The sequence below is a fragment of the Phodopus roborovskii genome, unplaced genomic scaffold (assembly GCF_943737965.1).
Source record: "Phodopus roborovskii unplaced genomic scaffold, PHOROB, whole genome shotgun sequence".
Taxonomy (NCBI): Eukaryota; Metazoa; Chordata; class Mammalia; order Rodentia; family Cricetidae; genus Phodopus; species Phodopus roborovskii.
The window spans coordinates 13,270,658-13,292,969 of NW_026126599.1; the positions used below are offsets into that span (position 1 = coordinate 13,270,658).

Here is a 22,312-nt window from a genome sequence, read left to right on the forward strand (position 1 = left end):
TCTGTGGGCTCTATGGGGCTCTGTGAGGCTATGTGGGCTCCTGGGGGCTCCTGGGGGCACTGTGGGCTCTGTGGGGCTCTGTGGGCTCTGTGAGGGCTCTGTGGGGGCACTGTGGGCTCTGTGGGAGCTCTGTGGGGCTCTGGCATATTGGGGAGAGGAACTTTCAAGCCCTTCCCTGGTAGTTCCTTTAGACCTCTTCACTCTACTTTCATCTCCTCTGGCCCTGTAGGTCAGATATAAATAAGCAGCAACTGTATATAAGTAGAAACTGTAATTCCCTTTGCTTCAGTCTGATTTGGTTTGGGGTAGCTCAGCTTCAAGGGGACTTTCCAAAGGGCTCTGATTCTCGCCCCTCCTGTCTCTTTCCTGTAGCACGAATTCTAGTTGGTATTAATAATAAAAACTCAGAGACAGATATCGGAGTTAAAGCTGAAGAACAGAGAAGCAAAGCAGCCTACCACTAGCTCTTACCTCTAGACTAAAGGGGTGATCCTGCCCTCAGATTGCATCTCCAGACTGCACTGCTCTCCACCAAACCTCAGACTGCAATGAGCTCCTGTCTTCTCCTGCTGTATATTCCTCTCTCTGCTCATATCACTCCTGTCTCCACCTCTCTAGTTCTGGGATTAAAGGTGTGAGATCCCAAGAGCTGGGATCAAAGGTGTGAGCTCTGTTTCTCTTTTAGACTGATTCACTCTCACGTAGCCTAGGATAGCCTTAAACTCACAGAAATCTGTCCGCCTCTTCCTCCTGAGTTCTGGAATTAAAGGTGTGTACCACCACTGCCTGGCCTCTATGGCTGTGGCTAGCTTTGCATTCTTAGGCACTTACTATGTATTATTTTGACTGTTTTCTTCCACTGAGTTCCAGTGATGAGGCTTCTAGTCTGTCATCTTAACCAGAAGTCTGTGCCTTCCTTTTTTGAGACAGGGCCTCTTTCTGAACCTGGATTTTCTGACCGCCACTTTCAAGGACCCTTTCTGTGTCTGCTTCTCCAGCTCTGGGATTACAAGCCAGAACCTCTGTGCACAGTTTTTCAAGTGGATGCTGAATATTCAAACTCAGCTCCTCATGCTAGGGTAACAAGCAATTTACTAACAGCACATCTCCTTGAACATTTCCTCCTTTTTCCAAGAAGAAGAAGAAGAAGTATCAACAGGCAAGAGCCTGAGGGCACTCACAGCTGCTCTGAGGAAGATGGTTAAGGGCTGTGTAAGGAGTAAGGTTTTTCCGCCAGCCCGCTTGGTCCCACTGCTATGCCAGCCCCAAATAACACACTGAGACACTGTATTTGATATAATGCTGTTGGCCAGTTACTAGTTTCTTATTGGCTGGCTCTGTCTTAAATATTAACCCATTTCTATTAGTCTAAGTATTTCCACATGGTCTCATCTTACTGGAGAGGGGCTGGCATTGTGCTCTCCCCGGTCTTTACATGCTGACTCCTCCCTACTACTTCCTCGAATCCTCCTTGTCTCCTAGTCCCACCTATCTTGCTTTCCTATTGGTCAACAGTGCTTTATTCATTAACCAGTATGAGAAACATATTTACAGAATGACATCTCCCATCAGGACTCCTGTGTTAGAAGGGTGGGATTTCCATAACAGGTACAGGTAACAAGGATACCTTTGCCACTCAGGCAACAGAACAAGGCTATATAGATCCCCAGGGAGGGAAGCAGTCATGTCATAGGGTCACAAGTCTAGGAGTGGTGATAATCTAGAGATACCTACTGGGGAGTTTTAGAATAGAGTTTCATAGTTGCTTTGTGTTGGCCCAACCTAGCTGGATCATTATTGTCTCTCACTCTTATGAAATAAGGCAATAAGGGACCCAGAATTGGTGAAAGATGGGGGACATCCTTCTGTATATATGTTTCTTTTATTGGTTGATGAATAAAACACTGATTGGCCAGTAGTCAGGCAGGAAGTATAGGCAAGACTACCAGAAGAGGAGAATTCTGGGAAGAGAGTGGGTCTCTAGGGAGACACCATGTAGCTGCTGAAGGAGTAAGAGGTCTGAGTGTTCTCCAGTAAGATAAGACCATGCAGAAATACATAAATAGTTATGGGTTAATAATTAAGAGAGAAGTAGCCAGTAAGATGCCTAAGCCATCGGCCAAACAGTTTATAATTAACATAAGCCTTTGTGTGTTTATTTGGGGCTAAACAGCTGTGGAACCAGTGGGACAGAACCTCTGTCTACAGGTGAAGGGAGCTCCCTGTAGCACAGTCAAGTTGGTAAGGGGTTGACAGATGACCACTGCTACCACTATAATTCTCAGGAACCAGAGAAACATGTCTTTCCTTGGATAGACACACACCTGGGTGCACCATGCCATCAACAAGGAGAGTAGAAATAGGGAATTCACATACTAACTGCTACCCACCATTGAATGACTAAGGAGTGTTCTTGGTGCTTTAAGTAAAGAACAAAGGGGAGATGGATAGAAGAAAATATGTGGGAATTGCATGCAATTCCTTGGGAATTAGCCATTACACATGTGTGCTACATGGTCTGAAATATGATCTGTTATAACCACTCCCCCACTTATGTGTATGGGTTGTTTTGCTTACATGTACATCTGTGCAGCATTTGTATGCCTGATACCCTCAGAGGTCAAAATAGGGTATCAGATCCCTGGGAACTGGAGTTAATGGACAGTTGTGAGAGGTCCTGTGGGTGCTGGGAATTGAACCCAGGTCATCTGCAAAGGCAGTCAGTGCACTTAGCTTGAGCCATCTCTCCAGCTGCCATACTTTTAGTTTTGAATGAATTTATTAAGAATGTGGCAAACCAAAGTAAAAGAGTAGTAGCAAGCGATGTGTAGATAAATAGACACCAAAACATCATCAAATTAAGTGCTTGAAGTATACAGTGAGAGAAGCTCCTTTAAGTCAGCCAGCTGTAGTTGCCAATAAAGGGAATCCTGGGAAGAGCAGTATCTCCCCCTCCACCTAGTCAGGGGCTTACAGACACCCAGTAGAAACTGAGGAAGCTCTCTACTAAGGCAGCCAGCTGGAGAGCCCCAATGGGTTTTCAGAAGAGCAAAGTGTCCCCTGAGCAAGGCTTTTAAAACAACAAGAAAACCCCAAACAAGCAAAACCCCCAAGTAACAACAGGTAGAGATGAGCTGTCATATTTGGGTGCTGACAAAACCATGGGAAACTTACTGGGCAGGTTGAGGCAGGCAGCTAGTTTCTTACTGAGCTGTCTCTCATTGCTGAGCTTCCCAGGGGTGAACTTCGGGCTTCTCTGCCCCACTATAAGACTTTCACATCATGGGGTAAACAAGGGCAACACCTGTTGCTTATACTCACCCTCTGGTTGTTCTCAAGGATGCAATGTGTTTACTCTTAAGCTGTTTTACTGATCTCTTTCTTCCCTGTCACCAAATTGGGTGGAGGTGAGAGTCTTTGAAGAATACAGAGGCAAAGCTGCTTTGGTCGGAAGCGGTATTACAGGGTGTGGTGGTTTGATTAGGTATGGCCTCACAGGCTCATGTGCTTGAATGACTGCCCCATAGGCAGTGGCACTATTAGGAGATGTGGCTTTGTTGGAGAAAATGTGGTACTGGGGGGGGGTAGGCTTCAAGCCAGTTCTCCTCTGGCTGCCTGAGGATCCAGATGTAGTACTCTCAGCTCCTTCTCCAGCACCACGTCTGCCTGCACACTGCCATTCTTCCCACAATAGTGGACTGAACCTCTGAAACTGTAAGCCAGTCCCAATTGAATGTTTTCCTTTATAAGAGTTGTCCTGGTCACAGAGTCTCTTCACAGCAATAGAAACCCTAACTAAGACAGAGGGCAACCTTAATCCCAGAACAAGCTTCTCTGTGAGCTCAAACAGCATGTGGCAATTTACTGATACAATGTATGTTAGAATGATATGGTAGTATAGACTCTCTGCCCTCAACAAGGAAGAAAAGGAGATAAATGGAACACATCAGTGTACCCACACAACTTTAATGTAATTAAACTCAATAGTGGAACCACAACTATGCCCATAGGAGTTTGGAGACATCCAAGGAAGGCCACCAATTGTCCAGCACCATAGGAGACTGATACATCCTAGACATAATACTAAGATCTCCACACCCATAGACAGGGAAAAGAATTGGGAAACGTACAAGTCCACTGTACAACAGGGATGTTTAGCTGTGGAAGTTGCAGAGAGGGTCTGACTATCACTTGCTGAAACAGGTAGTTGCAGATTTTTTGCAGATCCATAATTTCATGTCATCACATTTGGCATCATTCCAGCCTTCATTTCTGAATTCCACACAGTCTTGTCCCCCAATGTTGTTGGGCTGTCCTCTATTCCAATACTCCACAAAGCTGCAAAAACCATTCAGTTATACAAAATAGACACACAAAACACAAGCGGCATTCCTAATTCCCTGAGAAAGAAATCAGGGAAACAACCCCATTCACAGTAGTCTACAAATATCTTGGAATAAACCTAACCAAGGAAGTTAAAGACTTCTTCAATGAAAACCTTAAAAACCCAGAAGAAATTGGAGAAGACATCAGATGGTGAAGAGATCTCCCATGCTTAGGAGGCCATTAGGAAAATGGCCGTCATACTAAAAGCAACCTATACATTTAGTGCACCCCCCCCACCAATATGCCAATGCAATTCTTCACAGAAATAAAAGTTTGAAGTTTACATGAAAGCAAAAAAGACCCAGGACAGCCCAAACAATCCTGAATGTTGAAATCCCTGCTGGAGGTATCAGCATTTTTCATTTCAAGTCATATTACAGAGTAGTCATGGAAACAGCATGGCACTAGCATAAAAACAGACATGTTTTTGATTGGGGGAATTGAACTGAAGATCCAGATGTGAGTCCTTACAGTTAAGCCACCTGATATTTTTTATAACAAGGCAAAAAAATGCACATAGGAGAAAGGATTGCTTCCACAATGTTACCTGCACTCTATGAACCTGTTTCACAGCTCCTGGAAACTGGGTACTTGCATAGATTTCCTACGTGTGTGTGGCAGACATGTCCTGTACTGGACCTTATGATTTTCTTAGGTCACTTTGACCTTTACCCTTGTTTCCCATGCTGGAGAAGAGTTGTCCCACAGAGCACATAGCTATAAGATACAACTATCCAGTGTAAACTTCACACACCCAGTCTTCTACACTGGGCTCTTAAATTCTGGGTCAATATACACTAGTCCAGGGCTAAATACCAAACAACAAGGGACATTGTCTACACTAGAACTTGCCACCATATACCTACATCTAAATCTGCTCACCCAGCCTTTCCTACTCCTTCCCTTGACATCCAACACAGGCTCTTGCCCACAGCTAGCTCTTCTCCCCTCTGCATCCCCACTAGCCCTGGTCCTGGTGGATGTTCCCCATATGTGAAGAATGTTCCTTCTCTTAGGAGGATCTGTGAGTACGACACACTATCTTTTCATGTGTGTGCATGTGTGTGATGTATATGCATGCATGAGTACATGCATGTGTGTTATGTATGTGTGTTCATACACATGCATGCATGTATATGTGTGTGATATGTATGTATGTATATGTACATGGGTACGTGATGTATGTGGTGTGTGTGTATGTATGTGTATATGAGTGTGTGATGTATGTGGTGTGTGTATGTATGTATATATGCATGTCTCAGGTGTCATCCTTCAGGAGTCCTCAGGAGCCATTCACCCTTTTTGCTAAGGCAGGGTGTCCTACTGGCTTGGAGCTACCAGGCTAGTCTGGTTTTCCCATGAGTCCTAGCAATTTACCTTTCTCTGCCTCCCCCTGAGTTGGGATTACAAGCATACACTACCATGTTCAGCTTTTTAAAAACAAACACACATGAATTCTAGAGCTCAAACTCTTGTCCTTTCTGATGCTTGTATTCTAACCAGCTGAAAACTGAGCCATCTCTGCAGCCTGACATTCTACCCTTTAAAGGCTGTAATTCTGTGGCCTGGTGACCTTCCTTATCATGATGTCTATGATTGTACACATAGATTACCCACGAAGGCTACAAACTCCTCCGCCAGTGCTCATGATGGGACTTAAGCAGCTTCAGTCTTGTCTGAACATCATGCCCTTCCTTCTCCATCAGCAAATATTACAAAGTCTTTTACCCAGAGGGCCAGAGGATGTGGTGGCGGAATGTGGGGGAACAGGAAGGGCAGTACATGTCAGCCACAGCCCCTTCCCTCCCACTGTTCAAGTTGTTTCCTTCCCTGTGACTACCTGTCTGACAGAGGTGAGCCATCCAGCCAATACCATGCACCTTCCTTGTTCAGGTCTGACAGCCCCATCCAAGTGTAGCCATTTTTCTGGGAAGTCTGTTGCAGGAATCTCTGTGAGGGGAGAGACAGAGTGAGGTGGTAACATACCCCTATTTTCCAGCTTGTGTCTCTTCCCCCAAGGCCTCATGTTCATCAATGGATTATAAAGCATTTGTAGTTTTGGTGAATCAATGAGTTAAGTTAGGGCTTCTTACAGGAGAAGGGTTCCTTCCTGGAGCATGGGCACTGTGCCAGTGGCTACACCACAGAAGAAAGTGTCTCTGTCCCTCAGCCACTGTTAACTGCCTATAGATCCTTAGGAATGGGTGGGGCCTTGGTATCCCCCACCCTTACCCCTAGTAACTACCTATCAGTCCTGAGGGAGAGGTGGGCTGGGTTCTGTATTTGACAACATTATTTGTAGGCTATGGAAGCAGCAAAGTGTGGCTTAGATGGAGGCCACACTGGTAGTGTCTTTGGAGGAGTCTTGTGCCTGGTCCCTCCCCTCTGTCTTTCTGCTCCTGGCCACCACAAGGTGGGAGGCTTTCTTCTGCTGTGTCTTCATACTATATTTCTGTCTTGCCTCAGCAATGGATCCAGCTTACTATGGACTGAAGCCTCTGAATTAGGAGACGTAATTTGCCTCCCCAGAGCTGTTCTCAGATACTTTGTCACATCAATGAAAAGGCTAACATGCTCTCCCAATCTCTTGGCAGTGGGGTCTGCTTGGAATCTTAACCCTTTCTTATTTCTAGTATACCAGGTCAGGAGCCCCCAAGTGTTCTCAGCGTTTGCTTCTATTTCTTCGACACAGGCCTCATTGTCTAAAACTCACAGGGCTGAAGGTGGCTTTAAACTCCGAATGCCCCTGTCATCGCCTCCCAAGGGCTGGGATGATACGTGTGCATCACCACCTGGCTTATGTGACAATGAGGATTGACTCCAGGGCTTCATGTATATTAGACAAGCACTATACCATTTGAGCTCCGCCCCCAGCCTTATGCTCTTAGTTCTGAACCATTGTCCTATGGGCAAATATGCTTAGACTTCTGCTGATAGAGCGCACAGCTGGCCACCCGTGACATGTGCTTGATAACACTACATGTTTTTCTGTCTTAACGTGTTCTGAGTATGTCAACATACATTTTCTCAAGGCCAGTTTTAACATCCTGGAGCCAGATCACACCAGTTTGTGACTGTGGGTCATGCAATGTTGACATCTTTTCATGTCTTCACCTTATTGGTCACTTGAAACCAACTCTTGTGAGAATAGTTACATCAAGGAACTGTAAATGTAACTACTAAGGGTTAAAAAAAAAACCCATCAAACAACTCGTTATGTACTGACTAGCACACTCGCCAAAATCCCTTTCATTTTAAACGATTCCTGGAGCATTTAAACTGGTATGTGCCTATTTGAAAGGTGTGTGGAGCACCTGTTCACACTCTTCTTTTCACCCTTTCCAAGAGCACATAGCCTGTTTTCTAGAAGACACCATATAAGCAACCACATCTACCCCTGTTTGCCAGTAGCCAGAACAATGAGCCAGAACACTTAGCCAGTCACACCTGCTCCTCATGACTTTTGATGACAACCAGCTGGGCCCCCATCTCCTGGCAGGTAGTGATGGAGCTGTGCCAGTCCCGGAGAAGAAGTAACAGTTTCCGTTGAAGAATGTCCAATCCCAAGGGCAATGGCGACAGAGGCTATCTGTTGGTAAAGGTAGAGGTTGGATCAATATTTGAATTTTTTGTTCCTATGTTTGCCCAGCTTCAAGACCTCCAGAATGAGGCTCCCCCCTTAACATAGTACCTGGCCCAGCCATTCCCCTCTCTCCACTTCCTAAGAGAATGCAGAATATCTGGACCCATCCTCTCCACACATGATGGAAGACTGGTTTAATTGAGTGTCTGCTGTGTACAAGGCTCCCATTGACCACATTTAAAAAAAAATCACTTATTCACAGATAAGGAAGTGGAAACTCAGAGATGGCCAGCGACTACACGAAGGCCCTCTCAGTCCCAGAACGATTCAATTTTTCTCACTTACCAAGTTCAGACTTCAGCTGGCTCAGGTCCTGGTGAAATTTCTCCTGCTTTGTTTCTTCCCATTGCATTTCCTCCGAGCTGGGGATCTTGAAAACTTGACAAAAAGAAAAAAAAAAAAGATATTGCAATTATTAAACACCCACGGTGTGCCATGGATCTCACAGATACCATATTTGATGTCCAGTGTGTTATTTTTATCTCATTTAAAGATAAGGAATGCTGTTACCCACGGGCCTTCTACTGCTTGTATTCTCCCCCAACTTCAGTAAAAGTGGAGGGGCCCCAAGAAGCTACTAGCGGCTGCTGAAGGTTCCATTGCTGTTGTCTGCACCTTCTTTTGTTAGATCTGGGATACATGAGCTGAAAGGTCACCTAAGAGAGCCCCAATCTCCAAGACGATCCTGACCTTGGATGACGATGGCAGCCAGGAGTCCAGCAAAGAGAACGAGTAACAGCAGCTGCAGCACCAAGGGAATGTGGCCTCAGTCCAGAAATCCTTCAGGGAGAGGGATGGATGGATGGTCTACTGCCTGGTCCAGGGAACTCACACATAGCCTCCTCAAGTCTGAGTCCAGACCCTTAGGCTCCACCTCCCCAGGAAGGAGTCCGGAAACCAGTTTCCAATGAGAAGTCCACATTCACAACCTGCCCCTTCCCAGGACCCTAGTGTACTGATCTGCAGCTCCAGCTCTCCTGGATCCAGGTGTTTAGCCCAAACCCTCCACCTTCTCAGGACTCAGGAGTCCAGAGCCTCCCCAAGTTCCAGTGGCCCAGATCCACAACCACCACTTCCCTGGGCCCTGGGGTTTTGGAAGACAGCTTTCAGCCAGGGGCACAGCTAGAAACGCCACCTCTCAGGGACCCAGGGATCCAGACCCTCAGGCTTCACCTCTCAGGACCAAATTTTGCTGTTAGTTATCTACTCCTCATCTCATGACCCTGGGATACCACTGAATCTAGAGTTGGTAGGAACCTACAAGCTGTCTACTGAGTATCTGTTAGCACCAGGCCTCATCTGTTACTAGTTGTTCCTCATACAAGTGGGCAGAGTGCTGGCCAGAGCCTAGGTGTGCAGACCCTCACACAGGTTACTCCCCCAGCTCCCAGGCTTCTAGTGTAGTCTTACCCAGAGAGCCCATCTGCTGCACCCTCACTTTGGAGTCGCTCACAGTCATCGCTGTTCCTTGGTGCCTGGTATTGCTAGGAACAACAGCTTTTATCTGCCTTCCACTACACTGTGCCTTGCTCCTTGCAGCTACACTTTCTTAGGAAGAGAAAGGAGGAACTGGGTTCCAGCACCGGAAGAGGGTAGAGGAGGAGGAAGACTTTGACACAATATAGCAGGGGCTTCAAATTCCAAGAATTTCAGAGAGGGGCTGGGCCTGTTCTGGCCTCCATAGCAAAAGGATCTGGCTTACTCATGGTATGGCAAAGCTGTAGGATGATTTCCACGGAAATAACTTGTAACAGAAAATTATTTTAAATTTGTGTGCATCTTGTATGTGGATGTATATGTGTGCATGGATGTGATGTGTGTGCACACCATGTGGGGACCAGATGATAACTTTGGATATAATTCTTCAAGTACTGCCCATCTTGTAAAAACTATTCTTAATGGAGGCTAGAGAGATGGCTCAGCAATTAAAAGAGCTGACTTCAGTTTACCAGCACCAATGCCAGGCAGCTCACAACTGCCCGGAACTACAGGGTCAGGGGATTTGATGCTCTCTTCTGACCTCTTAAGACATTGCATTCAAGTGGCATACATACAGACACACATATACACAAAAATAAAAACTCTTTTAACAATGTTTCATTAGCATATGCTAATTTCACATAACAATGAGTTTCATTAGAGTATTTGCACACATGCACACAATATATATTTTTTTAATAATTTATTTTATATAACAAAGTCCATTTAAATGAAAACAAACATTTATAGACAATATTTTGGTATTTGGGCGTTGTTCTTTCCAAACTACTTCCTGCTGGTAAGGGGCGCTATCATGGGGGATTCGAAGAAGATTCAGGAATCCTGGCTGTAGTCTGTAAGGCTGCTTTGTCCAGCTGTTTTGAATGTAGGATCAGCTTGTACTCTGTTTCAGGCGGTCTGGCTTGATCAAACCACATTAGTCTGGAAGGAATCCACATCTTTTCATTTTCTGTGGAAACAAAAATAGAAATCCTTTTCCCCAGTAACTTGTCCTTCAACTTAAATTTTGGAGTCAAAGCATTTTTTTTTTCATTTTTTATTTTATTTAATTTTATATAACAAAGTCCAATTAAATGAAAACAAACATTTATATACAATATTTGGGAATTTGGGCGTCGTTCTTTCCAAACTACTTCCTGCTGGTAAGGGGCACTGTCTTGGGGGGATTTGAAGAAGATTCAGATATCCTGGCTGTAGTCTGTAGGGCTGTTTTGTCCAGCTGTTTTGAATGTAGGATCAGCTTGTACTCTGTTTCAGGCGGTCTGGCGTGATCAAACCACATTAGTCTGGAAGGACTCCACATCTTTTCATTTTCTGTGGAAACAAAATTAGAAATCCTTTTCCCCAGTAACTTGTCCTTCAACTTAAATTTTGGAGTCAAAGAATTTTTTTTAATTTAATTTCTTATTTTACATGTCGATCCCTGTTCCCTCTCCCTCCCTCCCTCCTTTCCTCCCTCCCTTCCTCCCTCCCTCCCTCCAGCTCTTCCTCCTTCCTTCCCTCCCTTTTACACTCTCTGCCCTCTCACATGCACTCTAACCACACTCCCCTCCCATCCCCCCACCCCAATTCCATATGTAGGGGAATGCCATCCAGTTGGGGTCATGTAGATCTGACAGGTTATGTGAAGTAGGGACTAGGGCTTCTCTCCTGTCTCTAGATTAAGGCAGTTATCCCTACATGGGGGATGTGTTCGCAAAGTCCTTTTGTGCACCAGGGATACATCCTGGCTTCACTGTCTGAGGTCTCTTAGACTGCTCAGTCCTTCTGGCTGAGACCCATATTCAAGGGGGCCTGAGTCAGTCCCATGATGGCTTCCCAGCTATCAGTCTGGTGGCCCGTTAGCTCCTCCTTGTTCAGGTAAGCTGTCTCTATGTGTTTCTGCCGCATGGTCTTGTCCTCTCCATCTGCATCTGGGTTCTAGTTCGACTCAGTGTTTATGTATGGGTGTTTGATCCTGTTTCCAACAGGCATTAGTTGAGGGCTCCATGGATAAGTTAGTTGTTGATCTCACTCTCCAGGAAGGGCATTTATGATAGCCTTTCCACAGAAGCTGAGATTGTTAGTTGGGAGCAGTCTTGTAGTTCTCTAGACCTTTCTTTGTGTTCAATTTTATCTTCAAACCAATATTGGCTCCCTCTTTTATGTTCTCTCTCTCTCTCTCTCTCTCTCTCTCTCTCTCTCCTGTCTTCTATTCCTAAGCAGGCTTAATCTTCCTGGTCACACATGTTTTCCTTTCCTCCCCCTCGTTTTCTCCTACTTCTCTCTCCATTTGCTGCCCCCCCACTTCACCTGAGCTCTGGAGGACTTGTCCCTTCCCAGTTCTGTGAGGGACTTTATATGAATCTCTTAGAATACACCTTGTATCCTAGTTCCTCTGGTGGTGTGAATTATAGGCTGGTGATCCTTTGATCTAGGTCTAAAATCCATATATGAGTGAGTACATACTGTGTTCCTCTTTTTGTGACTGGGTTACCTCATTCAGGATGGTTTCTTCAAGTGCCATCTACTTGCCTGCGAATTTCAAGATACCATTATTTTTTTTTCTGCAGAGTAGTATTCCATTGTGTAGATGTGCCACATCTTCATTAACCACTCTTCAATTGAGGGGCATCTAGGTTGCTTCCAGGTTCTTGCTATTACACATAGTGCTGCTATGAACATAGTTGAACAAATGTCTTTGTTGCATGGATGTGAATCCTTTGGGTATATGCCTAAGAGGGGGATTTCCGGGTCCTGTGGTAAACTAATTCCCATTTTCCTGAGGAACCGCCATACTGATCTCCAAAATGGCTGTATGAGTTTGCACTCCCACCAGCAGTGGAGGAGTGTTCCCCTTTCTCCACATCCTCTCCAACATAAATCATCATTGGTGTTTCTAATTGTAGCCATTCTGGCAGGGGTAAGATGGTATCTCAAAGTTGTTTTGATTTGCATTTCCCTGATAGCTAAGGATGTGGAGCATTTTCTTAAGTGTCTTTCAGCCTTTTTTTATTTCCTCTATTGAGAATTCTTTCTTCAGTTCTGTACCCCATTTTTAAATAGGGTTATTTGGTGTTTTGTTGACTAGTTTCTTGAGTACTTTGTATATTTTGGAGATCAGCCCTTTGTCGGATATAGGATTGGTAAAAATCTTTTCCCAGTCTGTGTGCTGCCGTTTGGTCTTGTCGACTGTGTCCTTTGCCTTACAGAAGCTTCTAAGTTTGAAGAGGTCCCATTTATATAATGCACACAATATATTTTTAAAAGATTTGTTTTGCTTTTAATTGTGTATTTGTGTGTGCATTAAGTGCAGGCAATTGAGGTTAGAGGTCTCAGATTCTCCTGGAGCTGGAGTTACACAGGTCATTGTGAGACATCTGACATGGGTACTGGGGACCCAGCTCATGTCTTCTGTAAGAGCACTGCATGCTCCTCACCACTGAGCCCTGTCCAGCCAACAACATATTTGGTCATATTCACCTTCTACTCTTTTCCTCTTCTTGCCTATCCTTTCCCTCTTTCCAATCACCACCTTATACTTTAATAGTAATTTGTGTGTGTATAGGTGTGTGTGTGTGTGGTGTGTGTGTGTGTGTGTGTGTGTGTGTGTGTGTGTGTGTGTGTGTGTGGTGTGTGTGTGTGTGTGTGTGTGTGTGTGTGTGTGTGTGTCCTGGAAAGTTTCACTGGGATTTGCTTACAGAAGAAGTAATGGCCAGGGTTTATTTACAGGAGCATGGGAAATCTTACCAGTGGCTACACCACTGAAGAAAACATGTCTCCCTCACCAACATTAACTGCATCCTCATGGGTACACACACACACACACACACACACACACACACACACACAAACCACACTGATGTCAGCCACAGCTACCTAGTCAGTAGCATGAATGATCTCTCACTGGCCTGGAACTCACTAAGTAGCCAGCCAACAAATCCCAGGAATCTACTGGTGTCTTCCTCCTCAGTGCTAGGATTACAAATGAGGCCTGATTTTTTTTTAAAATGTGGTTTTGGGAACTGAATTCAGGATTTTATGCTTCTGAGGCAAGCACTTTATTTCTTTTTTAATTGAGCCTTCTCTCCACCCCTAAAGTTTCTTTTAATTTCTTCTTCACCAGTGACAAAAGATGGGGCTTTGCAATGTCCGCAGTCTTCCCAGAAAACTGTGCCCTCTGACACCAGGCTATGTTGGTGCCATAAATCATGGTCATTTCTGCTGACTGGGGAGCTGGGCTGAGTCATGGCTGTGTTTCATTAATGCTCTGTTAATGGGTCAGCAAGATGGCTCAGTGGGTAAAGGGGCTTGCCACCGAGCCTGATGACTTGTGTTCAGTCTTGGAAACCCAGATGGTGGAAGGGAAGAACCAATTCCTGGAAGTTGTCCTTTGACCTCCAAAACTAAATAAATGTAACCACAATTAAAACATTACAATAGCATACAAATTATTAGGATTCATTATGATATTTTGAAATACAGTTAGTTTTTATTGATCCTCCCATCCCTTCTCCCCTGCTCCTTCCTCCCCTCCCCTCTCCTCCCACCCCTTCTTCCCCACTCCCAACTCTGAAGCCCTTCTGGCCCTGGTGGCTTCTGATCTCAGGTCACACATTCCAGTTCTCTTTCTCTCCTGCTCAGACTCCCAGTTTCACAGTCTGTACCACACTCATAGCCACGTACACACATTCAATGTTGGGATTCTCATGTGCTGTTCGAGAGAACATGCAGTGTTTGTGTTCCTGAGCCTGAGTAACCCTGACACTTCCCAGACCTATGCATTCTCCTGCAGATTTCATTTCTTATAGCTGAATAAAATCTCACGGTGTATATAAAGTACATTGTCACTATACATTCATCTGTTGATGGGCATTTAGGCTGATTCTGTCTCCTTGCTACTACTGTGAGTAGTGTAGCAATAGACATGGATGTGTGAGGATTCCCGATGGGGCCTTTTCTAAAGTGCTTTGTGTTCTCATTCATTTAACTGGTGTGCCCACCAAGTTATAGTCGGGTTGAGGAGCAGCATGGCCAGGTAATGGACCTCAGGTGTCACAGTTGGAAAAGGTAGAACAAGAAAGTGATAGAAGGGGCTCAAGAGGCCCCATCCCTGTAGGAGGAGGCAGTTAATAGCTGCTATGGCTCACAATGCCCCTCCCTCCCTGAGCATTGATAGGCAGTTAATGATTGCTGGGGATGGAGAAGCATTTTCGTCAGTGGTATAGCCAATGATTAGGTGCCCAAAATCCTGTAAAGCAAGCTCTCACCCGTGTTCTTGTAAATAATCCCTACTCATTGTGTTGCACAGAAAAGTACAGGAGACTGAATGGGAGACTACTCAAGGAAACAAGGAATCTACAATACATAGTAGGGTGTGGTGATGCACACTTTTAATCTCAGCACTTTGGAGGCAGAGGCAGGAGGATCTCTGTGAGCTCGTGGTCAGCCTGGTCTATATAATGAGCTCCAAACAGCCAGGGATACTTAGTGAGATCTTGACTCTAAAAGAACCAAACACAAAATGCATTGTTTACATGATATGAAAAGGCCCTGATAAAATACTTTATTGTGCATAATTAATATGGCCTAGTAAAACATTTAAAAAGAAAATTGTCTTAAGGGTGATGAATTTCTATTTCTAATGGTCACAAGGTTAGGGACATGGAAGATGACAACACATTTTTCAGCTGGAGTCTGAGTGCATTGTGCAGGGCATGCGTCAAGGATTCAGCTGTGGTATGAGCTGGACAGCAGGTCCTGGGACTGCAGCCTCATCTCTGTTCTGGCACTGATACAGTAGGGGACCCTTAGGTCTTGCTACGTATCTGTTGGGGTAGTGATACGCCATCTAAAACTTGCTGCTAGAAATGACTCTTTGAAAACAGCACCATGCAATGACAGCTCTTATTTCACACAGTTATTATGTGCTGCAACAAAAATGTTTGGAAGTACTGGAAAAAAAATCCTAGTTTGTTTCCACAGAGCACATTTGATTCAAAGAAAGTCACACAATCCTTAGGAGGAAACAAAAGCTACCCAGATGTATTTAGGATGGTTCCATATTTAGAACATCCATGTGGCCATCATTAAGCTGATGGAAGAAAAGTAGTGGTTCCTTGAGAGAATGATGTCTTCACAGCAGTGACAAAGATCCCAGTGAAGACAATGGCATGTGCAGATCTTCCAAGAGTGAAGCATTCAGATGCAAATCCTCCAGGAGCTGAGAGGTGACATGGTCAGTAAAGTGCTTGCTGTGCAAACACAAGTGCCCAAGTTCAAGCCTCACAGCCAGGCATGGGAGGCACAGACAAGTAGATCCCTGGGGCTTGTTAGCCTGCCAAGGTTCTGTTGCCATGTCTAAGCCAATGACAGACCCTGTATCAATAAAGAGGAAGGTTTGTGTGCTGGTGGGAGTGAGATGGCTCAGTGTGTAAAGGCATTCGCCACCAAGGGTGTTGACTTGGGCTTGATCCCTAGGACTCACACCTGCACTGTGACATGTGCATGCACCTTCCCACCAGAAAATAAGTAATTGTAAAAATGTTTTTAGGAAGGTGGACAGTGCCTTAGGAAAGGTACCCTAGATTGTCCTCTGGCTTCCTTACACATGTACATTCATGCATCCACACGTACATACGTACATGTGCATACCACACATGTGTACATATGTGCACATACATATTCACGTCCACTAAAAAAAGTCATATGAGTATATTTTACTTTTTGTTAGCTAGTTTTTTTTTTTTTGTGTGTGTGTGTGTGTAACGTGAGTGTCCTATTGGATAGTCAAATGCCTGGTAAGTGCCTTTAGAAGCAGAAGAATGAGGACCAGTAGGTGGGTTGGTTCAAGAAGGAACTGGCACAAAGTTACCCTCTAGCAATGAGCTTTATTTAGAGAGGGTACCATGATGATGGAAGCCATGAATCACACTCCAGGTAGGGGGCATTAAGAAAGCAACAGTTCATTATATCAGAGAAAACAGGAGTGGAGCCTCCAAAGGGGGCATGAGATTCTGTAAAACCTGGAGAGAAACTGCATTAAGAAAGACAGCATAAAGTGACAGGTAGCCATCATGGACAGGATGGTGGGGAGGCCTAGAACACCAGAGCTACCTCCAAGTCTGGCATTCCCATCATCTTAGTGGACCTCTGGGAAGATGGGAGGAAGTTTGGGGATGTTTAAATGAATGCCAGAAGCATGGGGGAAAGTCTGAGGGTACAGTGTTATGAGTTTTCCCCCAGCCTGTTCCCACAGCCGTGCCAACCCCAAATAACACACAGAGACACTGTATTAGATATAAAGCTGTTGGCCTATTACTAGCGTTTCTTATTGGCTAGCTCTGTCTTAAATATTAACCCATTTCTATCAATCTAAGTATCTCACATGGTCTTGGCTTACTGGAGAGATGGTCTGGAGTTCTGCTCTTTGGGTCCTACATGTTGAATCTCCTTCTATCTCCTCCGAATCCTCCTTGTCTCCTAGTCCCACCTATCTTGCTTTCCTATTGGATAACAGGGCTTTATTCATTAACCAATAAGAGAAACATATTTACAGAATGAAATCTCTTCTTTTCTGTCTAAAATAAAAAGAAGGGTTTTAATCTAAACATAACAAAATATATAACAAAACAGTTATCAAATAAGAACCACAGTTAACAATGTTCAGTTCATTAACATTTAGCAAAATTTAAAGAAAATATTTTATCACCTATCCTATCTTTGTGAGTCTAAAGTCCTATATGTAACTTATCTTTAATCCTAAGGAAAACTATAACCATAACTATCCTTCTTCAACTCCATAAAAAACCAGAAGGATAATATATAAACTCTAGAATTGACAAAGACATCTTGCCTGGTCAGTCACCCGAAGTTCTTCTGTAATGTTCCATCTTCAGCTCATAGGCCATAGTGTGTCTGGCAGACTCCTCAGAAAAGCAGGAAACTTTAAACTGTCCCACCTGTGTTGGCAGTTTGTCAGTCACTTTTCTCTGTGTCCTGCAGAATGTGTGGCGACTCTTCCACGAAGCAGGAACCCTGTAGCAATGTCCATCTTGTATCAGCAGTCACTTTCCTGTGGGTCCTGCATGTTCAGTTTATACAGTACAAAGTCAAACAGTTCAGAAAAGAGCAGTATCCTGCTATATTGGAAGCAAACTCCATAACGCGTTTCTTTGATGTCCATCTTCCATCTTCCTTTCTGGTGCAGGTGGTGTTGCCAGGAGCAGTTGTGCTTCACTGTTAAGAAAAACCCTAAACCATCTTAAATGCCATATTATGCAGGTCTTTGAAAGGTTTGAAGAATGACTATCTATCTCAAATCTATCTCTGTATATCTAGAAAACCTAACTAACTTAACTCCAAGTTTTGACTATCATAGGTAATTATAATCTGTACTTAATTATACATTACATTTCTAAATGAGCTACATAAACACAATACCTAAACAAGAGGAGAAATACATCACAAAATTGATCTTAAATTTGTATCAATAAATGAAAATCCACTCCAAAACAAAGTATACATTCTATACTGTAATCCCCTTGTTACCTTTAAAAAGAGATTGGTTGTGATTATTAACCATTTACATCCAAGCCCATTTAAATGAAAAAAAAAAACATTTATAGACAATATTTGGGAATTTGGGCATTGTTCTTTCCAAACTGCTTCCTGCTGGTAGGGGGTGCTGTCATGGGGGATCCTAAGAAGATGCAGAAATCCTGGCTGTAGTGGTCTGCGAGGCTGCCTTGTCCAAGCTGTTTTGAATGGTGGATCACCTGGGACAGTGTTTACGGGGGTCTTGCTTGATCAAACCATGTTAGTCTGGAAGGAATCCACAGCTTTTCATTTTCTGTGGAAACAAAAATAAAAATCCTTTCACCAGTAACCTGTCCTTAGACTTATATTTGGAAGTTAAAGCATTTTTAAAATATATAAATTGGATTAATCTAGCAGCATTGATAATCAAGTGTATTGTAGGAATTATTTCTTCCTTAGTAATTGAGCAATTTAAAGACAACATCATAGCATATAGTATCCAGACCCTTTGTGTGCTTTTTATCTTTATGTGGCTTTTTATTACTCTCTTTCTTTTAGTTTTATTTTTTTTTATTTATTGAGACAAGGTTTCTCTGTGTAACTTTTATCTGTCCTGGAATTAACTCTGTATACCAGGTTTACTTTGAAATCACAGAGATCTGTCTGCTTCTGCTTCCCAAGTGCTAGAATTAAAGGCATGTGCCACCATATTCAGCTACTCTCTTTTTTTGTATTTTTTTAAACCAGCTGTTCATACACATCATTGAATTGTTAGTAGCGCTTCTTAAAAGCCATGCAGTTTTTTGTTGTTATGCTGAGTCAGGAAACCTACCTTAAAGGAGCCTCACAAATCTCTCCTTGTCCAACTGAGAAAAATGCTGCTACCAAGAAGCCTTGCTTGTTTCTGATCTTTTGTTTCTAAAACCACTTTTAAAGCTTTTGTTAAGTTTTAAGTGGATATTCTTCGGTCCACATTGCAGCACTATTTTGTTACAAGCAGGTTTTCCTGCCAGCCTGGTCCCACAGCCTCACCAGCCCCAAATAACACACAGAGAGATGCTGTAATAGATATAAAGCTGTTGGCCTGTTACTAGTGTTTCTTATTGGCTAGCTCTGTCTTAAATATTAACCCATTTCTATCAATCTAAGTATTTCCACGTGGTCTTGGCTTACTGGAGAGATGGTCTGGAGTTCTGCTCTTTGGGTCCTACATGTTGAATTTCCTCCTACCTCCTCCTTGAATCCTCCTTGTCTCCTAGTCCCACCTATCTTGCTTTTCTATTGGCCAACAGGACTTTATTCATTAACCAATAAGAGAAACATATATACAGAATGACATCTCCCATCAGTATAGTGGTGCTCTGCGGACACAGTAGCATTGGGGAGTCCCAAGGGACCATGTGGGTGTGGTCATCTTGGCTTGATCAGTGTCCAAGAAAGCATGGGCCAGTTCACTGTGTTGACAGAAGCTCCAAGAAAGAAAAGGAAAGAGACAAAAAGAGAGAGAACATGGGGGACTCCAACTCTTGTTCAAGATTCTACAAGATCAAATGACAGAAATTTAAAATTATGGAGAATTAAAATATTCCAGACCAGGGATGGAGAGATGGGTTAATGGTTAAGAGCACTGGCCACTCTTACAGAGAACTGGAGTCCAATTCCCAGTATCCACATGACAGCTCACAACTGTTTGTAACTCCAGTTCCAGGGGATCTGACACCAATGCACATAAAATAAAGTTAAATAAATTTTAAAAATGTTCCAGACCAGAGCCAGATTACATTGGGCAAATTTTAGTCTTTATACACCATCCACTGCCACCCCATGTCTGACCTAACACTTTGGTGACTATAAACTTTACAGTGTATTGTTAGCAAATCACTAACTTCCTTCATTCCCAAAGCCCAGGACATCACCAGATGGCACCTGCCATCTGTAGCAGCAGTTTCCCTGATTAGGTGTGACCTGCCTAACTGTAGTCCTCACAAATATATTTGGCAAATATTTGGATTTATGACTTTCTTTGTCATATAACTAATAAAATCTATGTAGCCACTTCCATGGTAGAACACAGAATTTAGGAAACCTGAATGTGTGTTTCCAGGTCATTTGTTCATGGATGGCTCCAGAAAGAGCCCTTTCTTCTTCTTGAGATGAGACTCACATCAACAACTTGAGATGTTTTTCACACCAACAAATGCAGGCTATAGTTTCCCATCAGGATGCACACATCTCCCAGCCCCAGTGAGCTGCTGAGGAGGATCTGCACAGGCCTCTCAGGTTTAGCCGTCTTAAAAATGTTGGCTCCTTGGATGGCTGCTGGCCAGTATGTGCATCTTTGTCCCACCAATAAATTCAGCTAATACCCCATAGAACAACAGAGAGGGTACAGCACACTCCACTCTTGTTGTAGAAGTCTGGGGAAAGCAAGGCAGTAGGGACAAAAGGGAAGGAGAGGATCCCCAGGTGTGAGCCTCCTGTGGCAGCTGTGGGAAGAACAAACCAGTGCAGTAGAGAGCAGCTGCTGGTTGGAAACCCCAGCTTCTACAGGGCCCCATATGAGCAACCCCTGAAGCAGAAAGGTTCTTGTGCACCAATGCAAAGACTTCAACCGGGGACACAGGGCTGACGGAGGAGTGGAAATTATTCCTGAGACTGAGAGTGGCCAGTGAACTGAGGGAAAGGCTCCTCAATAGCTCACGATCCTCTATAGATCATTGCACAGCTGCCACTCTGTCACTTGTATCTGGGCTTTTCTTAGGCATGCTCTGTTTTGTCACCTGTAGCCCACATGGGGAAAGGCATCCAGTCTTTCTCTGCCAGAGGCTAGTTTTATGAGTCAATCTTGAGACTGCTGCCTTTAGTCCTTACTTTCTGAAAGGTTTGTCCTGTGGGGGCCAAGAGGAACGCTGAGGCAAATTGTCTTTTTGAGTAAGATGTTTATTGGCAGAGTGATTAATGCCAAGGAAGGCAGACAGACAGTATAGCAAGGGCTGTAAGGAGAGTTGGGGTCTGAAATCCACAGATAGGCAGACAACATGGTAGAGGTTGTAAGGAGAATCCAGGCCCATGAATCAGAGTGTGTGTCTGTGTGTGTGTGTGTGTGTGTGTGTGTGTGTGTGTGTGTGTGTGTGTGTGTGTGATTTTTTTATAGATCTCTGTGGAAGGTGGAAGATTTAGTAGTTGTCTCTGATTCCCCAGCCAGTGGCAAGGGAGGTGGGAAGAAGGGAATTCCAGGGAAGGAGGATGTGTCTCAATCACTATCCCCAGTAATGTCTTAGGAATCTTGGCAACCTGAGATCTGTGAACTTCCTTGGGGAAGTGAGGATGGAATCTATGATTCTCCTGGGGTCCAGGCACCTGGGTCTAGGAACTCACTGATGGCTGGTACAGGGGCTGTAGCTGTGGTCTAGTCTACACTAACACTAACACTTCCCTACAGCACCATCTTATGAGGGCTCAGCGAGTCTAGATCCTTGGTGTCCTGACCATGAGCATGGGACCAGGAAGAAGTCTGAACATGGAGATGTCAGCTCCTCAGATCAAGGCACACACAGGCTGAAGGTGACAGTGACTTAAAAGGAACTTCCAGAAGCTGGGAGACATGTTCCTGCCTGAACAAAGAGCTGGGAGAGTTACTCCTCAGGACCCAGCATGGCTAAAGGGAATGGGATATTTGTATCCTACTATTCGACATTCACTGAATAACTGGGGAAATTATTTCTTGGGTGTCTCGTTGGCTACACCAACCAGGGAAGGTTTCCTGCTGTGGTGGTTATTATTGTCAACTCACTAAGATCTAAAAATCACTGAGGAGACGGCTTTCTGGAAGGGAGCTTATAGATTTGGTTATTTGAGGTGGCAAGACACATCCTAAATATAGAGGGCACTATTTTATGATCTGTGGTCCCAGACTAAGGAGAAAGGAGAGAGTGAGCTGAGTACCAGCATCCGTCTCTGCTCTCTGAATACAGTTGCAGTGTGAGCAGTCTTGTACTCCCAAACCATGCCTTCACCTGCGATGGATTTGCACCTTCACACTGGGAGCCCAAGCACACCCCTCCCTCCTGAAGTTGTTTTTGACAAGTGTTTTGTCAGAGCAAGAAAAGTAAGATACCAGCTGAAGGGGTCAGGGGAGGTGGGGGAGGAACTGAGCAGATGCATAGGAAGTGTGCAGGGGTGTGACTGAGGCTCAGGGGAAAAGGCAGCTGTGACTTCATAATGAAAATGTGGCTGTGACATCACAGTGCAAAACGCAGCTGTGAC

At 44.2% G+C, this 22,312-nt stretch overlaps 1 pseudogene; it reads right to left on the reverse strand.

Moving 5' to 3' along the window:
- Positions 1–4,025: 4,025 nt before the first annotated feature.
- LOC127237229 (CD209 antigen-like protein E) lies at positions 4,026–9,547 on the reverse strand (annotated as a pseudogene).
- Positions 9,548–22,312: the final 12,765 nt, after the last annotated feature.